Raw genomic sequence first — 8153 nt, 5'->3', positions numbered from 1 at the left:
ATGAATGTGGAGTCAGACATATGCTAATGACGAGCCAACAAATGGTAGCAAGGCGACATGAACATGGATCATATTACCCATCTCTGAGAGCTGAAAGGGAGTACCTTCCTGCCTCTAGGTAATTAAACTTTACATCTCCGTAAGTAGTTTATCTCCAAATTTAAGTGCTTTATGAAATAGATATTCATAACTTGGAGTAAGCAGCTGTGGTTTGGGAGTAGTTTCTGTCCTGTAAGGGATTCTCTGCTGAAAGGTACTTTCCAACCTCAGTTGTTAAAAGGATGGAGATAGAGCCTTTGCAATGTAGTCAAATTAGGTGGAGGCTTCCTGATTGAATATTTGTGGTCTTAAAAAAAGTGAAAAGGGATTAATGTATCTTGTTAGGCTGTGTTCAGTTGGTAGCACTAGGATGCCTGCGTTTTTCTGAAGGGAAACAGAGGAATAGTAAATTTGGTGGAGAGGAGAGGTGTGTTTGGGGGACTGGGAGGAGGCTGTAGTTGGGATGTATTGTATGAGAAAAGAAAAAAAATGTCGGGGGGGAAACCAGTTCAAAGTCAGCCTAGGTACATGGTGAGTTTGAGGTCAGTTTCTTAGTTAGCTTTCTGTTGCTCTGATAGAACACCATGGCCAAAGCAACTTATGAAAGAAAGCATTTTGTATGAAGCTTATGGTTTCAGAGGGTTAGAGTCCATGACTGTCATGGTGGGAAGCATGACAGCAGGCATGGTACTGGAGAGGCAGCTGTGAGCTCAGATCTTGAGACATAGCTGTGAGGCAGAAGGAGCTAACTGAAATGTTGTGGGCTCTTGAAACCTCAAAGTCCATGCCCAGTGACATACCTTCTCCAGCGAAGCCCCACCTTCCCAAACAGTTCCTCTGTCTAGGGGTGAAGTATACAAATATATGAGGCTATGCGGGTGTGTTCTCATTCAAGCCACTGTAGTCTTCTCTTAGGCCCCATAGGCTTGTAGCCACATCACAATGTAAAATACATTTAATCCAACTTCAAAGGTCTCTATAGTCTTTTCTAGTTTTAACACTTTCAGAATTCAAAGTCTCTTCTGAGACTCAAGATGATCTCTTAACTGTAACTCCTGTAAAATGAAACAAAAACAAATAACATACAGTGGCACAGCAGAATGTATATTACCATCCCAAACTGGGGCACACAGGGGAAATACTGGACAAAACCCAGCAAGGCAAACCCTACACCCTGTAGCTCCACGTCTGAAGTCAGTGGGTTTAGATGGCTCTGCCCTTCCAGCTTTGTTAACAGCAACACACTTTCCTTTCCTGGATGGGTTTCATTCCTGCCTGCAGCTCTCCTTGGAAGATGTCTTCTGGCTGGTATTCCTAACATCTTGGAGTTTCCAGCACAAGGCAGGCTTGCTTCATTTTCACGGCTTTATGAAAATAAAGGCTTTTCCTGGCCTTCATACACGAACTCCCCTGCCACATGCCTGGCCTCAGTGGCTCTCATTAGTCAGAGAGGAAGATCATCTAATCCCTTTACTTACTTATCCTTAAGGACTCAGAAGCCAGAACCACATTGAACACACTTTAAAGTTCAACTGGCCTCTTGGGGTAGAGCCCCCAGCCCACTGATTGAATCATATTTGCTTAAGCTTATCATTGCTTTTTAGGGACTAAAAATTCCTCAGGCCTTTCCTTTTTACTAGGTGGGGTCTTGCCCTGAGGGTTCCCACCCTGTACTCCACTTCAAAGCAGGCCTTTCTTTAATCTTTTCCTCTCTTTCAGCACAGGCCTTGGCTTAAACATTAAATATCCTGGTGCATTTCTTTTTTTTTTTTTTATCTTCAAACTGTACTCCCCACTTTGCTTTTTTTGTTGCTGTTGTATACTTGCCTAAGTGTGATTAATATCTTATAATATAGGTGATATATATGCTAGATAGGTAGATAGATAGATAGATAGATAGATAGATAGTATATGTATCATAGAGTCAATATTAAGCTGTCTTGAAATCTCCTCCACCAAAGAATTTAGCCTCAGGTGGATTCTTATAAGAACAACAACAACAAAAAACAAAACAAAACAAAACAAAAAAAAACCAAAACAAACCATACACATTCTTTACCAGAATCCACAAGAATGTTCTCTAGCCCAGTTGCTAACATTGTTCCCCTCTGGAACCTCCTGAGCCAGGCCTCCATAGTTTACACTGTTCTCAGCTCTACTATCTTCCCAAATCCTACTGGGGTGGCCCACTAAGCAATGTTTAAACTGCTCCAGTACCTTCCTTTCTAGTCCAAAAATCTCCAAGTCTTCAATATTTGTTTAAAAATCACCATGGTCAGACCTGCGTGGCAATAGCCTACCCATTTCCTGGGACCAAAGTCTGTCTTAGCTACTTTTCTATTATGACAAAACACCGTGACCAAGGCTATTTATAAAAGAAAGCACTTAATTTGGGACTTACAGTTTCAGAGAGTGAGTCCATGACCTCAGTGGTGGAGAACACATCAGCAGGCAGGCAGGTGTGGTGCTGGAGCAGTAACTGAGAGATGAATTCTTGAGACACAACCCTGAGGCAGAGAGTTAGCTGGGAAGGGTGTGAACTTTTGAAACCTCAAAGTCCCAGTGAAAAGCCTCCTACAAGGCTGCGCTTTCTAGTTCTTTCCAAACAGTTCACAAAAGGGGACCAAATATTCAAATATATGAACCTAAGGGGCCCATTCTCATACTATGGAAATAAAGGAAAATAAAGGTAAAGTCATTATCACCATGTCCCTCCGGAGCAAGAAACAAATTCCACAGTATCTTGGGACAGAGCCTGGGAAGCCTATAGGGAGTAAAAAAGTCCTTCTCAGTACTGTTGGGAATGTTCATTGGTGCAAACATTTCCAAAACTATCCAAGGCAGAGGTTCTCAAACTTCATAATGCTGTGACCCTTTAATACAGTTACTCATGTTTTGGTGACTCCCAGCCATAAAATTACTTTCATAATTTTGCTGCTATTATGAATCATAATGTAAATATCTGATATGCAGGATATCTCATATGTAACCCCTGTGAAAAAGGTTGTTCAGCCCCCAAAGGGATCACAACCCACAGGCTGAGAACCACTGATCTACAGGTGGCAAGAAGCCTTGCAACATATAAGGACCCAGACTATACTCTGCAGCAACCTTGCTTTTAGTTCGTTCTGAGAGTAGCAGACTTAGCCTCGTGTGTCAGCTTTTTCTTGCACAGTGACTGGGGAAAGGTACATGTGAAGAATCAATGCTGGGGAAACAGGCCCAGGTTTAGTGGAAACACTAAGGAGAACAGTGAATGCAAACTCTTTTGTTTGTGTGTTTTTGAGATGATCTCACTATTAGTTCTGGCTGGCCTAGAACTCAGTCCATAGATCACTGGCTGGTCTTGAACAGATACCTAGCTTCGCTGCCTCCCCAGTGCTGGGAATAAAGGTTTGTAACACCACCCCTGTTAAACAAAGCTTATTATTGTTTTAAAAAAGTAATTAATTTCATGGATGTGGATATTTTGTCTGCTTGGATGTCTGTGCACTATGGGGGTGCCTGGTACCTTTGGAGACCAGAAGAGGGCATTGGATCTCCTGGGACTAGAGTCACACTGTTGTCTTCATCTGCCATGCAGGTGGTGGCAGTTAAACCCCAATCCTCTAGAAGAGTCAGGTGAGCTTAACTTCTGAGTCATCTCTCCAGCCCCAACAAAGATTATTTTTAAGCAGTACTTCTTTAAAGAATTGCATAACCAGTGAATAAATGTTTAAGATACTATTTTATTTTTTTAAGCTAAAATGCACTGTAGAGAAATAATTTGAAGTAAGAGACACCATACGAAAGTACATTGCAACAGCAGCTATAATTGTCTCATTCTTTAAAACTATTTTCAGTGCCAAATATTCTGATTTCTTATACACTATACAATTTAATATTCTTATTTATTTACATCTCAAGCACTGCCTCCCTTCCAGGTCCCCCCACCAACAACTGAGACCCTTCTTCTGTCTCTCCTCCACTTCTCCTCTGAGAGGGTGGGATCCCACTGGGTATCCCCCCACCCTGGTACATCAAGTCTTTGCCAGATTAGGTGCATCTTCTCCTGAGGCCAGGCAAGGCAGTCCTGTTGGGAAACAGATATCACAGTCAGGCTACAGCTTTAGGGAGAGCATCTGCTCCAATTGTTGGGGGACCCATGTGGAGATGGAGCTGCCCATCTTCTACATATGTGTCCAGGGTCTTATTCCAGACTGTGTGGGTCCTTTGGTTGGTTGTTCATTCTCTGAAATCTCCCAAAGGTCCAGGTTAGTTGATTCTGTTGGTCTTCCTGTGGAGTTCCCATCTCCATCAGGGCCTTTAATCCTTCCTCCAACTCTTCCATAAGAGTCCCCGACCTCCATACAATGTTTGGCTGTGGGTGTGTTCATTTGTTCTAGCTACTGGATAGCTATTCTCAGAGGACAATAAGCATAACAGTATCTTTAATAATGTCAGGGATTGGTGCTTGCCCATGGAATGTGTTTCAAATTGGGCTGGTTATTGGTTGGTCATTCCTTCAGTCTCTGCTCCATTTTTGTCTCTGCATTCCTTTTAGACAGGACATATTTTGGATTGAAAGTTTTGTGGGTGCCTTGATGTCCTTACTCCTCTACTGGGGGTCCTGCCTGGCTACAGGAGGTGGCCTCTCCAGGTTCCATGTCTCCACTGGTAGGCATCTTGGTTAAGGTCACCCACATTGACTCCTAGGAGCCCATCCCATCTCAGATCTCTGGGACTTCTTAAAGATTCTCCACATCCCCCAACTGCCACCTCTTGCTGCTACAGATTCCATTCATTCTCCTGGCCTTCTGGCTCTCTCTCTTCTCTCTTCCCACACCTGATCCTGCCTTCCTATGTCCCTCCACTTCCCTTCTCCCATGCAGGTCCCTTCCTCAATCTGCCTCCTATGACTATTTTGTTCCCCCTTCTAAGTGTGATTCAACATTCTCGCTTGGGCCTTCCTTCTTGTTTAATTTCTTTGGGTCTGTGGGGTGTGTCATGAGTATTCTGTGCTTTATGACTAATGTCCCCTTATCAGTGACTACATACCATGCATGTCCCTTTGGGTCTGGGTTACCTCACTCAGGATGATAGTCTCAAGTTCCATCCATTTGCCTGCCAAATTCATGATGTCTTGTTTTTAATAGCTGCATAGTATTCCACTGTGTGAACAGACCACATTTTCTGTGTCCATTCTTCAGTTGAGTGACATCTGGGTTTTTCCAGTTTCTGGCTATTACAGACAAAGCTGCTATGAACATAGTCGAGCACGTGTCCTTGGGGTTTGGTAGAATATCTTTTGGGTATATGCCACAAGTTATATAGCTTGGTCTTTAGGTAGAAGTGTTTCCAGTTTTCTGAGAAACTGCAGATTGATTTCCAGAGTGGTTTTACAAATTTGCACTCCCACCAGCAGTGGAGGAGTGTTCCCCTGTCTCCACATCCTTGCCAACATGTGCTGTTGCTTGAGTTTTTAATATTCTAATATATATTTAATATACTCAGACCTCAGATTGTAAGCATCCTAACAAATGAATACAAACATGATTCACTAACTCAATTCCAATTTTAGTTTGGAAAACTATAACCAAAACCTATTAAGAGTGACATAATACAAGCATCTTAGCATACTGTTTAGAACTGTGTGAAGATGGATCTTTCTGTCATTTGAGGGGTCCTCCTATGGTTTATCTTTGCTATTGTATTGCTCATATGCTGAGAAGGCTCCGCTGACTTCATGATAGGCTTCACATTGGCAGTTCAGGACTGAGCAAGTCCAGACTTCAGAAGCTGTCCAGCCACCCGGCCTGAGGCAAGGACAATGAGTCAGCAGGAGTTTCCAGACTTCCTCAGCTACTTCCTTGGCAACAGTTTCCAGATCCCCCAGCAACAGTTTCCAGCCCCCACAGCCTGGTAATGGAATGTCCCTAGAGACAGAGTAAGATAAAGTTTACCTACTCCAGAATCCCCTAATTTGCTTTAAATCAGGTCTGGGAGCTCACTTGATTGTCTATCTTGGTAGTGAGAGCCCCCAGCATGCTGGACTTCTGTAGAATAAAACACTCTATGTTTACATAATTATTTGTGTCCAGGATATCATTCTTTGGTGAATTATGGACCCTTATATTTGGGGGCTCATCCTGGGATATGCTGGAGACCCCACCTCCACCCTGACCCAAATAGTGGAGTAATTCTGGGTACCTGGTTGTCTTGCATCTTGTCTGTCTCTGTGTTTCTGTTTTGGATTTAATCTGGAGGCTGAGAGGAACAAAGCAGATGCATGCTCCCAACCCCCTACCAGAAGCTGGAGAATTTGCTAGTTTTCATGTGGATTCTGAACTGGCTGTGGGTCTATAGGCATCCCATGCACAGGGAGGAAGACCATCTGAGAAAGGCTTTTGGTTTTGTTTTCCCCAGAATGTCTTTCTGTGTCCATCTGTGTGTATTCTGTCTGTGCTTTCTGTCCTCTCATACAAATTTTTCTTTGATTTGTAGGATGGGACAGGCACAAAGCGCCAGTGGGCTTGTCCTGAACTATTTTAAGAACTTTTGCCAAGTTGCAGAAGACTAGGGTCTGGTTGTTCATCCCAGCAAACTAACCATCTTTTGCAGGAATGAATGGCCCACCTATAAAGTAGGATAGCCTGAGGAGGAGACTTTCATTTACAGGGTGAAGGTTTAGTTTATGAGGCCTGGGGCCACCCAGACCAAATGCCATATATAACCATGGCAATACCTGGTTGAAAAGAATACGTGGTTGAAAAGCCCCTGTTTGAACGAGACCTTTTTTGTTACAGGCCTCGGCACTCCCCACCTTTCTTCCTCAAAAGGAGGTTCAGTCTCAGCCCCTTCCTTGCCTTGCTCCCCGTTTCTGCTCCCCAAGAGGATCTCTGTTCCCCTTTTTTGTTCCTGCGCCTGCCGATGCTGACTCTGCTCAGCCAGCACAGGCGGAGGGAGGAGCAGCCCGCTCCCAGACTCTTCTGATTCCACTTGGAGTCCACCTCACACCCAGAGGGCCAGATCTTCTATAGCTTTACCCCTCTGGACTACAGGACCTCCGGATGCTCAGAGAAGGCGGTTCATGACGTATGTATCATTTGGATCCTCAGACTGTGTGTCAGACTTAGGGTTGGTGACACTTATTTGTCCATAGCATCTCTGGAGCAACCTGTCAGTCAAGTTTTTATTTGAGTAAGTGATTATTTGGTTACTTTTGTTTCTTTGCTCTTGGAAGTCATTATATGTTTCCCTAGCAATGCAAACTCAGTCTTCCAAGGTTGTACATAGGGATAAATCGTTTTCCTGCCCACATTTTATGCTGTGCCGAGAATCTTCTAGAGGTTACTATATCAAACTTTTTTCAACTAAGGATTAAAATGCCACTTTTGACTCAGCTCCTCACCCCATGTCACACAACTTCAAAATCCTTTTGTTTGTTCATTTGTATTTATCTTTAAACAGTTAAGCCAATTTAAACCAGTATCTGCCCACTTCCTTCTCCTGAACAGAGGCAAAGTTCACTGAATCATTGCTGTGTGTGCTTTATTGCCATAGTTCTGTGCAGAGTCATCAAGTTGTAAAAGTAACTTTTATTGTTGTCTGGAGGCTTACTTCCTCCATCTGCTAACCTAATCTTAGAAGCCTCTGTATAATCTAATCTAAGCCTAGAATGTTTTCGGCCTCTGAGACTTACTGCTAAATAAGCTCACCCCTTCCTAGTTCTTTCTGATTTGGCTAATTGATTCAACGCAGCTGATCTGGTTCAAACTCCTCTTCAAGCCGATTGATTCAGTCTGGCTTTTCTCAGCTTTTCCTGAATTGTTCTGGTTGGCCTCACACTCATTTTGGCAATATGTTCTAATCTGGCTTCTTCTCTGGCTTGTCTATCTTTACCTATGTCTAGTTTGTGCGCTCTCTCTCTCTCTCTCTCTCTCTCTCTGTCTCTGTCTCTGTCTCTCTCTCTCTCTCTCTCTCTCTCTGTGTGTGTGTGTCTCTCTCTCTCTGTCTCTCTCTCTCTGTGTCTCTCTCTCTCTGTGTGTGTCTCTCTCTCTGTCTCTCTCTCTCTCTCTCTGTGTCTCTCCCCCCCCCTCTCTCTCTCTCTCTCTGTGTGTCTCTCTCTGTCTCTC

At 43.6% G+C, this 8153-nt stretch overlaps 1 long non-coding RNA gene across 1 annotated transcript in view; it reads right to left on the bottom strand.

Annotated features, from left to right (window-relative positions):
• Positions 1-3747: 3747 nt before the first annotated feature.
• Positions 3748-8153, bottom strand: part of LOC114619838 — an 8247-nt gene continuing 3841 nt past the window's right edge. The window contains exon 2 of the long non-coding RNA XR_003711218.1: positions 3748-4111. This is a non-coding gene — a long non-coding RNA (uncharacterized LOC114619838). The remainder of the gene's footprint in view (positions 4112-8153) is intronic.

The sequence above is a fragment of the Grammomys surdaster genome, unplaced genomic scaffold (genome assembly GCF_004785775.1).
Source record: "Grammomys surdaster isolate TR1022 unplaced genomic scaffold, NIH_TR_1.0 165, whole genome shotgun sequence".
NCBI classification, from domain to species: domain Eukaryota; kingdom Metazoa; phylum Chordata; class Mammalia; order Rodentia; family Muridae; genus Grammomys; species Grammomys surdaster.
This window is presented reverse-complemented; position numbering and strand designations above follow the sequence as displayed.